The following is an 18,088-nucleotide window of genomic DNA, read 5'->3' on the forward strand; positions in this document are numbered from 1 at the left end:
TGCGTGCATGTGTAAGATTACACCTGGTTAGAAACAAACAGATACTTGCAAGCTGCTAATCCCTGGCTGAATGGGGAGCTGATTTATAAACTCTCTGAACTGCGAAAACATTCTCTAGCAGTCACAGATACAAAGCGTGAGAATTTGATTTGAGATGCTGCCTTTGTCTTACACTGTTTTTGTACATACTTAATACAATTTTTTTGACTTCTATTCAGTGAATCTGTTTTCCTATTCATAGTCTATTACCACATTGCTCTATATATTTTTACAATTTTTTTTTGAGGAAGATTAGCCCTGAGCTAACTGCTGCCAGTCCTCCTCTTTTTGCTGAGGAAGACTGGCCCTGAGCTAACATCCATGCCCATCTTCTTCTACTTTATATGTGGGACGCCTACCACATCATGGCTTGCCAAGTGGTGCCATGTCCGCACCTGGGATCGGAACCAGTGAACTCCGGGCCACCAAAGTGGAATGTGCACACTTAACTGCTGAGCCACTGGGCTGGCCTCCTATTTTTACAATTTTAATATTTGGTAGTGTTAGTCTCACTTGTATTTCTTTTTAGTGATTTTTATGGCTATTTTACATGGCTCTTTTTTTGCATTAACTTTAATGTCCACCTATCTAGCTCAACTTTGTTAATTTAGGTCATATTTATGTATCTTATTTATTTACTTGTTATTTATGTTCTTTATTTATGGATTCATCTACCAAAAATAACTCTTACACTTCATTGGGAAAATAATCAGATATGTAGACTAATTTGGCAACTTAATTATCCTACCATCGCTAAATGAAATTCACTGCTTATTAACACAGCTTTGAATTCTTAAGGAAAAGTGACATTTTTTTGATGAAAAAGTTAAGGTGAAAGAATATCACATTTGAAGTTGTCATTTTGTGTTGCTGACAACAATCTATTGGAATCAGGACGATTAATTTGAATGCCAGCCTGTTTTATGAACCCAGACAATCTTGGAAACTCTCATTGATCTTAGAAAAAACTCACACTTTTTGAGGCAATTACATCAAGTTACTGAAGGATCTTTCAATTTCTAATATTACATGCGAACAAAGTTCTGCTTTTGGGTTTCATGAAAGTCCACTTCAATGATTCTCTGATACCTCTCTCATATTAGAATTGATTCTCAAGTCTGGATGAGTTGATATTTTCCCTTGTGTTCACTCAATGTGACATGTCTTGAGCAGTGTCTCAGCAACGTTGACCTAATTGACTATCTTTTTCCTTCAGGTACACTCTTAATACTACAGTTCTATCTGTGGGATACTTGGATCCTTAAAACTCAAGAAAGTTAAGCAATACATCCTTTACTGTGGTTTTATAGAATTACTCCATTTTTCTTTGGCTCTAGGCTTGATTTAAAAAGCCACACTACCACATGAAAATTTAGGCAAATTTCTCAAATTTAGGCACAGACAATCTCCTCTTGCTGAGAATTTATGAAAATTAGGGGAGGAAGAAGTTGGATATACTCACTTGGCTTTAGACAAAGATTGAGACTTTGATTACAGGGCCTTGGCAAAGACCTCATATGATTAGAATAGAAATGATGCTAGAACAAGGTGAGAGGCATTTGAAAGTTATAGTATGTGAATTAAGAATTCTCCAAAGAGAGTTGAATTTTGTTCTGTCATCTTTGTTTTTAAAAAAGATAAGTCATACTAGTGACTCGCTAACAAAGGTTTGACAAATAAAAGCATATCTGTAATTTATTTAATCTCTGAAAAACCAGAAGTTTGAAATTTACAAAGAACATAACACTCTTCTACTATTACACAAAAAGTGGTTGTTTTTGTGATTATTTATATATTGCGTGTTTTCTTGGCTCTCTGTACATTCTATGAATGGGGATATGTGATTTTACTTTTATTTTTGTCATTTTGTGATAGACATTTTACTTTTATGATGCATGTCCAGCATAATAGCTGGCACATAGGAGAAACCTATTGGCTTAATACACATTTACAGACATAATCTAATATTGTGCATTGGTTGCAAATGTCTCTGAATATCAGATATGCTTTGCTTTTCTGCATCAAAATGATTGCATCAGATATATGTATTTTATAAAAATGTTCAGGGCCCAGCGCGGTGGCACAGCAGTTAAGTTTGCACGTTCCACTTTGGTGGCCAGGGGTTCGTTGGTTCGGATCCCAGGTGCGGACATGGCACCGCTTGGCAAGCCAGGCTGTGGTAGGTGTCCCACATATAAAGTAGAGGAAGATGGGCATGGATGTTAGCTCAGGGCCAGTCTTCCTCAGCAAAAAGAGGAGGATTGGCAGCAGTTAGCTCAGGGCTAAGCTTCCTCAAAATAAATAAATAAATAAAATAAAATAAAAATGCTCAAGATTTTAGAAGGAAGAATCCAAATCAAAGTCCTTTATGTGAAGAAGAGGTTATTTCCTATTATTTTTCAAATCACCAAGCATGAAAATATTGATTGTTAACTGAATATATTGTCAGCAAAAATAAATACTTTGCTTATGATCAAGCTTTTTTTATTTGTTAGAAGTCACCAGATATTTTGGAGTAATCTTTACAATTTTAATTCCAAAAATGTTTAATAAAGATAGTTTTGTTTTGTAGAATGACTACACAAGAATAATTTTTTTCACATGCAGATATTAATAATTAACAACGTCTTTATTTCATCTGTACAAAATCTTGGATGTCAAGTGGACTACTTTTTAAAAAATTTTGACAAATCATTTATTGCAGAAAGTTTTGGTTGTCATTATAATAATACACCTTCACTTTGCACAGCAGACTCATCCCTGGAATACTGTGAAATTTGAGATGAAAATGTGATTTTGGAACATGGGGTTAAAAATAAGCAAGCAAGGGGCAGGCCCAGTGGCACAGCAGTTAAGTTCACACATTCTACTTTGATGGCCTGGGGTTCGCCAGTTCAGATCCCAGGTGCGGACCTACGCACCACTTGGCAAGCCATGCTGTGGTAGGTGTCCCACATATAAAGTAGAGGAAGATGGACAGGGATGTTAGCTCAGGGCCAGCCTTCCTCAGCAAAAAGAGGAAGATTGGTGCAGATGTTAGCTCAGGGCTAATCATCTTCAAAAACAAAAATGATAATAATTAAGCAAAAGAATTCATGGAAATATATTCTTGATATATCTTATCCTGTCACAGTAATAAATAATGTATGAATATACGTCTATTAAGTAATGGTACAGCTTTCATAGACTCATGTCTATTTGTCTTGTAGTCACACCTTCCATCATAATATATACTGTTGCTATCATATTTCCAAATTTCCAATGTTGAACATGAATGTCCTGTTTATTTGAAGTATGTGCAAATGTTATTGTCTAGCATGTACCCTAGAAGTATTTTTAGGGATAGGCAGTAGAAATAGAAGTACACAGAATTACCTGACCAAACTCTTTCTTCAAGTAGCTCTGAACTTTTGAGGGGAGAACATTACTTGTCCAGAGTAATGAACAGAGAATAATATAAAACATTATTTCATAAAATATTAATTTAATAATTATAGCATTGATTAGCAGAGGCAATAATTATGAAGATATACTGGGAGGAATTATCTGGATATTTTCAGCCCATGTTTTCTAATGATAACAAATTGCTTACCTTTGATTTACATTCCTGTTTCTGTCCAGTTATAAAAAAGCCTTTATAAGTAGTGTGGTTGACAGTATATAATGATCTGAATGGAAACCAGGGTCTTTGATATGAAATCATCACCTCAGTGCTGTAGAATACATAAATCTCTAACAAGATTTTAATGAAAACTGCTATTGAGCTGAATTGATTCTCTGGTATATGTTTGTTTCCTTTTGCCTTATACGTTTATTATTAATAGTCATCTTAAAATTTGTGATGTTTAATGAGCTGAGAGATTAGCCTGAGTGAATAATTGTAAATATTTTAATGCATATTGAACATAAATCTCTTTTGGGTAATCTGATTGAAAAAGAAACTTGCAACAAAGAAACAGAATCTGAATACTTAATTAAAAGCATTATGTACAAAAACTACATTTATTTTCTCAGCTTTGATAATGGATGTCTTTGAAAATTGATTTTGTCTACATCGTTGTCAAATTGTGGTGTGATTTTAAGGACTTTTCCACCTTGCCAATACTGTTTTTTTTCTTTAAAGCAGTTGGCATACTAACTGTAATAATTACCCTTTTGTTAACCGTGAAAGGAAAATTGCTAATAGATCCAGAAAGAAAAGAAATACTGAAATATTTATGATTTGCATTTCTTTTTCTCATTGTTGTCCATTGATGCAACATAGGCAAACAATCCAAATATTATTTTAACAAGTATTCTATGTTGGTTACAAATCTAGAGGTAAATTAGGAGTCTGAATTGACTGTATAGCAGTCATTTTATCCACAAGTGTGTCTTAGAGTGTACTTATTATGCAATAAATTATCGTCATCTTAATATATAAAATAGAAACTTTAGGCCGTTCAAATTTTTTTAACAGATCTGATTTTATGATACTCTTTCAAAGTGAGTCTCATACATTTCAATATGAGATACTCTAATTTTCAAAAGCCAAAAGAAAAACATATATGCAATCAAGCTTTTAACCTATCATATTATTAACAAGAACACTTGTTATAACTGCTTACAATGGTATGGGTATCACTTCAGAAACCAGGTAATTTCCTCTCAGGTAATTTGTTTCAATATGGATAATTTATCACCAAAAACATATCTTTGTCTTCCTGTCATTAATGCTTAAACTACCCAAGGTAAATTTAACTGGAAATATAGATGAGTATCAGTTTCCCTTAACAATGCTCTTTATCTAATAAAAATATTACTCTTTGAAAACCTATACTGAGAAAATAACCAGCTATCAGATTATGCATTGTCTTAGTCTGCTTGGGCCGCTATAGCAAAATATCATAGACCAGGTGGCTTAAACAACAGGCAGATATTTTCTCATACTTCTGGAAACTGGGAGTCTGAGATCAGGGTGCCAGCATGGTTGGGTTCTGGTGAGGCCCTTTTCCTGGCATGCAGACGACTTCCTTCTTGCTGTATGCTCACATGGCCTTTCCTGAGTGTGTTCATATAGTGAAAAAGAGAAAGAGCTCTGTGTCTTCTTCTTATAAGGACACTAACCCTGTCATGAGGACACCACCCTCACGACCTAATCTAAACCTAATTGCCTCCCAAAAGCCCTACCTACAAATACCGTCCGGCTGAGTTTGGGCTTTAGCATATGCACTCTGGAACGATACAGATATTTACTCCATAATACATATTTTAAATAGATGGCACATTCCTGAGCAATATTTAAATAAATGTTCAACGTATATTTATTATCACCTATTATAGTAGAATCAATGTATGTATTAAACAGAGTTCTTTTACTCCTGGGCTTCATAGTCTAACAAGGACAAAAGGAGTAGAAAAGCAGAAATGACAATATGAAATATATAATAATGAAAACCTTTAGAAAAGCAACAATATAAAGCAAAGGGAAAAGTCTTCAATGCCGATGCCGAGGTTAGGAAGGGCTAGTGGAGAAAGTGGTATTTGAGCTGAGTCTTGGACACAGCGAGAGAACGTTCCAAGCAGAGGGCACTGCATTAACGTCACATTTTTTAAGGTATAAAAGGCGATTATGGTGGAACCAGGCTTGAGTTGGGGAAGAGAACATGTTAGGATGAAGATTTTCATTTGGATATGTTAGGTTTGAAATGTTTACATGATACCTAAGGGGAATCATAGAATAAGCAGTTTGATTTCAAATTCTGCACCTCAGAGTAGAGTTCCTAGCTGGATTTACAAAATTGGCAGATGCCAACAGGATTGAAAGTCATGGGGAGAGTTTAGAGCAGGGGTTGGCAAACTTCCTATAAAAGGCCAGGGAGTAAATCTTTTAGAATTTAAAGACCATCTGGTTTCTGTCACAACTACTCAACTTGGCCCTTACTTCATAATAACAGCCAAGCATGATACATAAATTAGAGGGCAAGGCTGTATTCCAATAAAATTTTATTTATAAAAATAGAGGGCCAAATTTGACTCACACATCATCATTTGCTGATATCTGGTTTAGAGAAATATTGTCTTAGTAAATGTAATGATAAGCTCTCATTACTTGTCACATCACTCTTATTCTACTTTTCTAACCTATCTGACTTCAACCTCCTGCCCTTACACTTACCCTCTGTGTTCATTAAACTATGGCTTATGCTCCAAATCTGCTCAACACCTCTGCATCTTGGCAGGGGGAAAGGAAATCTCAGGATGAGGGGGAGGTGATTTTGCTTTCAGATAGAAGAGAAAAATAAATAGAGGGAAATATTAGAAATAAAAAAGAAAAAATATATAATTGCTAGATCAAACTCCTAGGCGGGAGGAAGGCCTGTTAGTCAGGAAGCTCTTTATTACATAAGAAGAAATCCAAATTAAATTAATTCAAGCCAAATCTAAAAACAAGATATAAGAAAGATTTTGACCCACAATTTCTAGTTATGAAAGGAACTGAGATTTTGCCAGTTAAGAAAATGGAAGAATGATATGAATAAAGACTGAGGAATGTCAGCAAAGAAATGGGAGCAAACTATAAATAGAATAAGGATTGGTATAGAAGACTAAGAGTCTTCCACATGTGCTGGGACAGCTGTAGTTGTTGTTAAAATATTAAAATGTTTTCATACTCTTGGTAGAAGAAAACAATATATACTGTTTCTCCGTGTCCGTCAAGTTTCCTCTGTTGCTGAAACCTCCCTATGTTCTCTGTAGGAACCTCTCCGTGATCCATCGGCTCAAGGCTTGCTGTGAACCAGGGAGCCTGCAGGCCCCACCTCCAGCTCTCAGTTCCACGCCATTTTGACAGATCCATGCAGTATATTGAAATTTTAAATGTTTTCAGTGCCATTCCTGTTTCCACCCAGGCAAGAAGCAATGATACAAAATTCAAATCTGACTGTGACTCAGGGACATTAACCAGCTCACCTGGGGACTATGACTTATAAAACAAAGGCCAAGTCTAAAGCTGAATTCAGGAAAATCAGCCAGTTTAGATAGCAACCAGACATGTGGAATCAGAGAGATTAGAGGAAAGCCAGATGAGAAGTAGGGTAACACGTGTGTGTGAGGACATAGACAACTTTTACCGTTACGGCCTGGGATCACCGATTCTTTTCTTACTCCTCTGGATTGCTGATCAAAGTGGCACCTAAGAAAACAGAGGTTAAACCAGATCTATTGAATTTCCTGAGATCTATTAAATGCTTTTAACCTATGGAATATCAAATAACCAATATGATTTCCCCTTCTCCACAAACTTCAGGACCCTCCCAGGAAGATAGGACACGCTTAGTAAAACTACAAAAAGACAGTCCTGCGGTGACCAAAAGCCAAAAACCATCCTCATCCAGAAAACCTAGGGGAACAGCCCCTTCCTCTTGTCTGGGTCCCCAAGCCCAGGATTTGTAAAACAGCCTGGTTTGGATTTCAAGGACTGCCTGCCACCACAGTCACTGTCATTCCAAGACCTTTTCCAGGCATTTCCATGCAGGACACAACTTACAGCTTTATACACAGCGACTCTGATGAGCGCCATTTTATTCAGAGTATTCAGTGTCGGTTGAGTTGATTACATTAATTGGTTACCATGGTATAGAATAATCTAGCCTGTATTAAAAGGTTGTATGTGAGCAACTGTGGAGAAGCTAGGGCAGAATTCACGAGCTTTACACATCTCCTATTTGGCTCAGCACAGAAAATTACTCATCTTGTCCTCATTTGATTTGTGTTGTTCTTAGTTTCACCCTCAAAATAAATATGTGAGATTAAATCCACAGGCTTTAGGCTCTGGGTAGAGAAGTTTCAAATTTATCTCAAAGTTAAAAGCCTTCCAGTATATCATTTCGCCCTCATGGTAGTTCTGAACTCTGATGGAGACTGTTTTCCTGTGCTCATATAGATCGCTTTCATAAATCTCCTGGACCGTAATCACACTTCATCTTGTTCATTGTGTCTGCTCTTTACTGTAAACTTCTTTCCTCCAAAAGTTAACTAAGTTTTCATATATATATATACACAATACAAGCAAAATGAATTATTTATGAGTTTGGATTGCCTGTGATTACAGCTATCACAGGCAGTCATTGCAATCTTAAAATTATTAGGGAAAAAAATGGATTTTATTCTTCAACTAGGCCCATGGCCTGGCTTTGGAAATGCATTCTTAGACCTCCAAGACCCAGTGAACTTGCAATGCATCACAAAGGAAATGCCTCCCTGCTGTTCTATTTCAATACATCACTGGTACAATGATTCTTTAATAATATATTGCCAAGCGTCACATATCAAGAGAACACTGTGGAGCAGGGAAGTCACTTTATTTATTTATTAGTGCTATGTTTCATTGCAAAGTCACCAGCTGATGCTCAGGGTCATGAACCCAGATAGGAGATTCTGCGGCACTGTCATTATGAGAAGCAATATACTCAATGCCAAGTTCAGTATAACTAAGTTTGCCTTGAGGATCCTCAAAGAGTGATTGCCATACTTTTTATGGGGAGGCAAATATTGTTTATGCTGTCAAGTGCCAAGTGGATATTTTTAAATAAATTTCATTTTAATAATTTGTAGCTATTATTTATAACCCTATTCATATGTTGTAATTATTATTAGGCTCTTCATGATGTATTTGATTACGAATTATGACTTGCTTACTTCTTGATGATTTCTGTTTATATGCTTATTTCTTTGATTGAGGAAATTTTATATGTTGTTTAAATGACACATTTTTGTTAAATTGCTACACCTCTCTCTTCTAGCTAAAAATATCATCTATCTTTTCTCCTGTTTGAAAATGCAAAGCCCATGTAGTAAAATTGTCCTTGAAAAAAGTTCATTTAATTGACTTGTTTGCCAATGCCTTTTCTCTATTTACTCATTTATTTACATTGTTTCTATATCACTCTTTCCAAAGGACCAGTTTTCATCTGATGTAATCCTATAAAAACCTGCCTAGGAGAGTAAAGAAGAAACTACCATATTTCAATCTTACCCTGAAAAGATATTTTACGATATTTTTGTTGCCTCCTCCTGAGACCAATATGATTATTCCTATTTCATCAAAGAGTGCTTGGAGGAGATATATACTCTCAAAAAGGTGATTTAAAGAAAAAAATAATTCAAGTCAAGAATGTTGATTTTGGAAAAGCAAGGGACATTCACTGTTCTGAGAATGGAACTCTCCATGACACTATATCTACGCTGACATTAAATAAGTACATATTCAAATTATTACTAGAACTATGAAGGAAGTTTTGTAAAATGACAGGATACAAAATTGATATAAAAATCAATTATACTTCCATTAGCAACAAAACTTGGAAATTAAAATTCTACAAATGTCTTTTAAAATATCAATCATATAACAATTTATTACAACATATTATAACATATAACATATTATAATACTGACAATAAAATATCAAACATATTGTATAATTCATTCGTATGTTAGAAATTTAACAACATCATGAACTCATAGTAAACTAAAAAGCACAACACTTTTCTGAGTGAAATTAAAGATCTGTATGCAGATATACTACATTGAAAAATGTGGAGACTCAATCTTATTAAGACATCAATTCTGAAATCCAAGGCAATCCCAGTCAAAATCTCAGAAGTCTATTATTGTATAAATGTAAAAGTTGAATCTAAAATTTCTATAGATCCCAAGGAACTGAACTAAGCAAAACAATTTTGAAAAAGAGTAGCCAAGCATAGTCTGATTTCAAGATTTTCAAAAAAACTACAGTAATCCAGACAGCTGATTTGGGCATATGTTTAAACATATAGATCGGTAGAACAAAAAAGAGAGTCCAGACATAGGCTCAGGTATATATTATCATTTAATATTTTTTACAAATGTCCAGAGTAATTCAATGAGAAACAAATAACCAACAAATGGTTGTGCCTCATTTGGAAAACACTGAAGCCTTATGTCACTTCATGCACAAAAGCTAGATATAGATCATAGATGTAAATGTAAGTAGCTAAAAACATAGAACTGTTAAAAAAAAGAGAGCGAAAGAATGTTTTTCCTAATCGAGGTGAAAAAAGCTTCCTTAGATAGGGTACAGAATGAAGAAATCACCAGAAAAACAATCAATATAATCAATACACTGCTCTTCATGAAAATTATGAAATTTGTTCTTAAAATGATACACTATAAAGAGTAAAACTCAAGTCCCAAATGTAGCTTCTATTTGCCAAATATATGTCTGGTAAAAGATTTCTTCCAGAATATATAAGAAAACACACCTCAGTATTAAAAAACACAAACTTGATAATAAAAATTAATAAATATTTAGTCTTCATTTTACCAAAGAATGTTTTCAAATGGCAAGAAAACACATGAGAATTTGCACATTATTGTCGTTAAAGAAATGAAATGAAAACTGCAGTGTGATTTTTCTACACATCCACTAGAATGTCTAAAGTAAAAGATTCTCATAAGGGTTGAGATTATGGGGCATCATATGCTGTTGGTGGGAATGCAAACTGCTATGGCCACTTTGGCACAGTGTGTAGTTTCTTATTAGTTAAGATACCTTATTATCCAGAGAAATAAAAATATGTTCACAGAAAAATGTTTATGCATATGTGCATAACAGCTTTATTCCTTAGAACAAAAACTGGAAAGAAAAAGAAAGAAAAGAAAGAAACCCCTGACATACACCATAAAACAGATGAAAACTACTAAACTAGGTGAGGGGCCAACCTGTGGCTCAGCGGTTAAGTTTGCATGTTCTGGTTCGGCAGCCCGAGGTTCACCGGTTCAGAACTTGGGTATGGATGTACACACTGCTTATCAAGCTATGCTGTGACAGGCGTCCCACATATAAAGTAGAGGAAGATGAGCACAGATCTTAACTCAGGGCCAATCTTCTTCAGCAAAAAAAGGAGGATTGGCAGCAGATGTTGGCTCAGGGCTAATCTTCAAAAACAAAAATCTACTAAGCTATGTGGAAGAAGTCATTTACAAACTACTACCTATGCTCTGATTCCATTTACATTAAATTCTAGGAAACTCAACTGTACTGACAGAAAGCCAGGAGATGGGAGCAAAGTGTAGGATTGACTGCAGAAGGGCACAGAGGAAATTTTGTGTGTGTGATGGTTGAAACATGGTAAACAACAATAATTATTCAAATTGCACACTTCAAGTTGGGAAAGTGTTCCTTTATGCATGTGACACCTCAATAAATCTTAAATAAAGCTTATTTTTCAAATAACAGCCTTTATTTACATTCTGAATTGGTACAGTTCTTGAATCTATCACCAGTGAGATGTATCCATTTGCAATATTTTCTTACAAAGTAGCATTGCATATGCAGTAGATCTTTTCCTCCTAAAACAAGATTTGGATTAGATACTTATGTAGTATACTTTCTATTGACACTACAGTTTAATGGTACATTAGAGGAAAATTCAGCTTCAGTCTTATTAAATGACACATCCTTAAAAGTGACAATTGCTTGTTAATAAGGTTTTGGTAAATTTGAAGCCTGATTTTTATCTTTACCTGGCAGACAAAGACTTCAAATTATTAATTTTATGTTACATGGCGTAGATATGTAAAAAAGGATAAAGTATAATATTAATTGAAGTCGGACAGAGAAAAGAAAAAAGAATAAACATAAAACAAGACATGGTGCAAGATTTTTTCTAACTTTCGTCCAAAAATGGTGGTTTATTTCCAATTAAAATAGTCATCCATCATGCTAAGATACTGTTGTTAATTAAAATTTTACATACTTTGGTAATTTTATGATTAATCTGTAAATTTACTTTGGCCTGTAGCTGAATAAGCACTATGTAAAAAGTGTTGAAACTTGATTTATATATATGACATTAACAGTAAAATAATTACAATTTAAGTCACTCTAAAGGGAACAATATAATTATATGTTGTTAAAATGACCCATGCATTATTCAAGTTTGATGAAATGGATCCTTTAAAAGAAGTAGGACTAAAAAATGTAAATAAATATATGCAAAAAAATATACAAAAAGCATATAAACAAGCATATATGACTGTATTTATACAGTGCCTTTTTTGACAAAATTGTATCTTATATTATTTGGCCTCAAAATTCACTTTGTGAGGGGACACTTTTTTGACACTGTCCCCAAATATATACTGTAATTTTGAGCAAGACCAATACATCAAACTTTATTCATTGGTAAAATGAAAATTATACATTTTTCCTCACGTATACTGGTTTGTTTCAGTGACAAAACAATTGACAGTGACACAGAGCTAAAAGTGATTCGCTCTTGAACTACACATGTAGAAAATGTGCTCGTCTCATGGATTCTATAGCTGATTCAGTTGGAAGTGTGTAAAAAAATATAAATAAATCCGGGGGCAAAGAAAATAATCTATGTGCTTCTTGATGCTTTTTTTTTGTAATTATTGCATTTTTGGCCATCCTGAAACAGTGGTGGTTATCGACAGCTTGCTAACAGCAGAGCTTTGAAAGGAAGCAATGCACTCGTACAGGATTTGCAGCACATTCAAGTTATTTAACTGGTCACTTCTCTGGAAAAAAATAAAAATCACTTAGCTGTTAGCCAAGACAGTCTCTTCGTGTTATTGATATTATTTACTTTTCTCTATTTGAGAGGATCTGTTATCCACTCAGAATTTCAAAATATGAAACTACATCAACTCAAAGCTCACACCACACACACACACACACACACACACACACACATACAAGTACTGTTTTAGTGCAAAGTGTTCTTATTTCAAGGAAAAAAATTTTTTTAATGCTTTAGTTTCCAAAAGCTCCCCAAAATTTATCAGTAGGTACACTTCTTTTTAATATGTTGTTTTCTGGATGAATGTTGACTCTCTCTATAATTGTAGTTAGTATACAGAATTTTTCCTTCAATTTTACCAATTGTTTATGAAGCTAACACATTCGTGTCAGCAATCGCTTGCCTGAGAGATCTGACATTTTCAGCTCCTAATGGCTCTTAGTTATGAAATACCAAACAGTATGGCACACAGCTGACAATCATAGACCATGATGTACCAGCTTTTATAAGTTGCAGCATAAATAAAAGTAAGAATTACTTTTATAGTTCTTCCCTCCATGATAAGGATACCTTATACACTTTGCATATTGATTGTAACGACAAATTAAAGCTTTCTCTTAAAGTCTATTTTTCCAAAGACTTCTCTCACATTCAATTTTTGACTGATTAGTAGGCAGTTGTGTCATTTTTCAAATAATTTTGAGGAGAATTTATAGATACTCTTATATAAACATGTCACTTACCTTTAGCGTGATGGATTGTGGTCAGACGATATTGATGAAATGTCTTCAGGCAGGAATGTTGAAAGTTGGTTTATGGCTTAATTTGATGCGAACAAAAGAAAGAAGGGGAGGAGTTGCCGTGTACTTGAGGCAAAGGTGTTTAATACCCAAGGGGCTGGGACGAGGAGGCACCACTGAGTATCCTTTTTAAAGGCAAGAATAAAAACTGATTCTGTAGAATGATCAACTGTGTACCAAGGATCACAGAAGCCATAACATGCAGGCTTGCATTTCTAAGTATCTACTGTTCTTTAATCTTCCCAAGGCCAGTGACTCTGACTGTATTTTGATCTTTTTATCATGAAACTTACAAATGTCCCAAAGCTATTATGAATAAAAAGAGAATAACAAACATAAACTCTTTCTAAAGATAATAAAGGCACATAAAACTTTCCCACAAAATTGATCATAATTTTAGGCTAATATTTTATTTCAAACAAGCTGAAATAGTTTAAGAAAACAATAGAAGCTGTAACAACAACATGAATCAGACTCAAAACTCAGAGACAAATGGAGACGTATGATTAGAAAATACGACCGTCAGAACTCAGAAAAGAGAGGGAAAGGGAAAAACACATTTCAAATTTGAAAACTAAATTATAAAAGAGCACACACATGCAAAACAAATAAACACCACATACAATTCCTGATGAGAAATGAAAGTTGAAAGGAGGGAAATCAAGATAAATTCAAAAGATATTTTAAAAAAAGATAAAAAGGATTCAAGAAAGGCAAATATATTTAATATAGATGATATTATTCTAATTTAGAAAAAGCCATGCTGTAGACTGTAAACAAGTGAGAAGAGATTAACGTTCCTGGCTTGAGAACTTCAAAGGACTGGCACACTTCAATTTAAGAAAACGCCAAATTCATTTTTTCCTAATCACTTTGGACTTAAGAAAGTTTATATTAATAAAAAGATTTTAGAATTTTATCCTTTCAAATGTAGGAGAAATTTTGTTCAAAATGTTGTGGACAATTATTGTTAATTCCAAAATCATTTCTTATAAATAAATAGTATTTGGTATGACATCTCGGTTTTCATCAACATGAGTCCTATAACACTTAGTCTTCATTTTATATACACAGAAACAAAATTTAGAATTATAATGAGTTTGGTCTTCCAAAATATAATTCCTTACTTTACCTCACCATGTTGTTCCTTTTTTTATTTATTCCTTAATATTATGCCATTCAACGTAATGTATGTTTTACTTCCTAACCTCCTTATTCTCACTCCCTCTCCCTGTTGTGCTATTCTAATCTCTCCTTTGCCCCCTCTCCTTTTATCTTTATCCATCTCTAGCTCTAGTTCTGTCTCTGATATATCTATATATCTATATATCTATATATATATCTATATATGTCTTTTTTTCTAATCTCTTAATTTGAAAGCTAGCTCTACCTTAGACTAGCAATAAGACCTTGGTCAAGTTATGTAAAAATTGTTTGGAAAACTGGCACATACTCACATACTTACCTCACAGGTTTGTTTTCAAGCTGTATTTAAGAAAAAGTGTCTAAAGCACAGATTTTCATACAATAGGGATCCAATACATCTAACTTTTAATATTGAAGTTTCATTTTTTCCCAGTTCTGGCTGAAGGAGCATCACCCTTTCTCAAGCAACTCCACTAACTATACAGTAACAGTGAAGAGTTTTCCCCAGCATCATGCCGTTGAAGGTACCCTTCTTGCCCAGCGTAGGGCGTCCAACAAAGCAGGGTAGTGACAAGGGGAATGAATAAGTCTAAAAGGACCGTGGGCCACTTCAGTAATGAGAAGTAGGAGTGAGCCGAAGAAGCAATGAGAGCCAGAAAAATAGTGTCTAGGGTAATGGGAAATAACACAGAAAATGATGAGAAACATACTAGAATTAGCAGTCTGACAATAGTAAACCCCAGAGTTTTTCCGTCTTAGCTGACCCTTCCTTCATTTGCTGCAGTCTTTCAGCTCTACCTCAGGGACTGGTTTCCTAGTCTTTCTTCCTTTGGCCAACACCTAGTACTCCTAAACAGGTTTCTCTTTTCACTGGTTTATTAAAGAAAATAATGCTATCTTTTCTCTAACTTTTCAGTTCCTAAACAAAGCATGTAATCCTTTTGAACTTTTCTAAGGCTGCATTTTCCTCTTAATGGTAATAACGTGCAATTATAATTATAATTGTACAATTAGCCTGATATATAATTTTTCAGATGACTCAGAAGCCAAAGACCACACAAATATGTTAATGAGTAAGTATACCTCATTTAAGTAAAAATAATAGAGGTCTAAATTAAGATTTAGTTGGAGTTGAGACTGCTTTCCGTTTCTCTATTCTAGTTTTCCTAGGTGTTCCATTCCAGTGTCCAGAGGGAGAGTCGTACAGGGACAAGCAGAATGGACCTGAGCTTGTGGAAGGGGACTGCATGTGGATGTACACATCGTGAAGATGTGTTGGAGAAGTGGTTCACGAATATACTCTGTCTTTGTGGCATTAATCTCACCATCCTGCCACCGTACCTGTCATGATACAGTAATCTACCCTCAACCAAAGCAGGAAGCAAGTTCAGGTTCAGAGAGAAGTAAGAAAAGAGGTTTTGGAAGGTACAGCTTAAATTCACTCGAGATAAAAAGGAGTTTTATATTTCCTAAGTGTTTTCATTTGACTTCTCTCTGAGGCAGAGCCTGAGTCAAGGGTTTGGTTAGGTACTTTCCTTAAGACTTCATCCAAAGAAGCAGTAACGAGGGAGTTGATATAGTTAGAAAGGAAAGGAGGGTGCATTATTGAGGACACATGTAGGCAACCCATATAAATTATGCCAGGATCTCTAAGAAATTCATAGAATATCGCCCTATGTGATCCATCAAGTTGATGGGGAGTTGGGAATGACCCCCGGTTAACCAACTCTCATTTCCAACCTGTGCTTTTGCATCTTCATGGCTCAGGAAAAGCCATGAGGCAGAAAACTGGAACATCAGGTACAGAACTGTGATGGAATGGGCCACTGTTAGTAGGACTCAGAGCATCCATCACACTCGTAGCTGAAAAGAAAAGAAGCCAAGAGGATGTGACTAGCTATGCTGAGTTTCCCTAAATTAGGAACTGTCTGCACTTTGAATGACAAAGGATGACAAGGTAATAGAAATGTAGCCCAACTTAGTTGTTTATTTATTAACTACCTATTATCTGCCAGGCATTGTTGTGTGGAAATAGTACAAGATGGGCACATCATATGCTTGGTGCTCATAGTGCAATGGACACAAGGGGGAAGGATGAAGGCAATTAAGTCACAGTGGGACAAATGTATAGCATGGGCCAAATAGGGTATAAATGCAACAAAGCTGGGACTGGCAAGCACTGAAATAGGTGACACAACGGTTGCTTGGACGAATGACTTCTAAGCTAAGCATGACGATTCGGCTGGAATTACATAGGCAATAAAAAGAACACTTTCTAGTTAGGAAAGAATAAAACTTTCTAATTCCTACATGACATTTATAGGATTGCTTTTATGTTTGATATCCATGTCTGAAGTGGACTGGGACATATTTACAACAAGGCCTAATATATATTATATATTCAACAAGTATTACCCTTATCATCACTTTAAATAGTTAGTAAATATTAACTTTATTATCATCATATCATTATTATCATCACTGATATCTTGTGTGGCTTAAATAATCCCAGGAAATGCCAACATTTCAGAATCTCTTTGCTATTGGAGCGTCTCCAAAATTGTAGCTTTAAGAGCCAGCAGTCACAGAGACTGACAAGGGCCTGGAAGCTGTGAAAGTAATGCAATGAAAAGCATCTAGTGGTTTAGGTTCTTGAGAGATATTTTAATACTATGAAATGCACTGTAAGAGAATGGTTAAGAATTCAGGCTTTGCCATTAGAGAGACTTTGTTTTAGCTGAGTATCTATTTATCAGCTTTGAGATTTTAAAATAATAAAAGCTCTATGTGCTTTGACTTCTGAAACTGTAAAATGGGTATATTAATTACATCTAGTTCGTGAAGTAGTTAAAATATGTAATCCATGCACAGTATTTAACATGGTATCTGAACCATCTTTACGTGTAAATAAGCGTTTTATTATTATTTCCTCCTTGTTTTTAAATACTCAAGTGAAGTAAGCATTTGGTCAAACTGCTAAAAATGTTTTCAATGACTATATTTTCCTGTGGTCTTCAACAGGAACAGCCTGCTATTCTAATAGGTATAAGATTAGCAGCCTTCCTGCCAATTGCTTTCAACAAATTCTTATTCTCTTCAAAGTTTTTGTTTCTTTTGTGTTACAAGCACTTTAGACATCAACAAAATTGGAGTAGACATGAGCATCTCACATTGAGGCAATTCACAAAGAGACAGAAGCAGGTACATTCGCTTGACCAAGTATAACCCAAGTGCTTAGTGGAGTGTTCCAGAGTTAGTGTTAGCCACTTACTCTAATCACATGGAGAACAATCTCCTGAGGTTAAAGATTGCATACATTGTGTTTCTGGGTGCTGAGAGACCCAGTGGAAATCAGGCAGCAGGATCAAATAAGAATGCCAACTTAGTTCTCTACTACCATTGTTGGGGGTCTAATTTTGTTGTCAGTGTGCTCACGCGTTAGAGAGAAGAGTAAAAAATGTGCTTATTAGGCAACATAGATCATGTCAGGGCAGAACAGCCATTTAACATTAATGCTCCCCTGATTTATAAGGAAA

Source organism: Equus przewalskii, chromosome 1, assembly GCF_037783145.1.
Source record: "Equus przewalskii isolate Varuska chromosome 1, EquPr2, whole genome shotgun sequence".
NCBI lineage: Eukaryota > Metazoa > Chordata > Mammalia > Perissodactyla > Equidae > Equus > Equus przewalskii.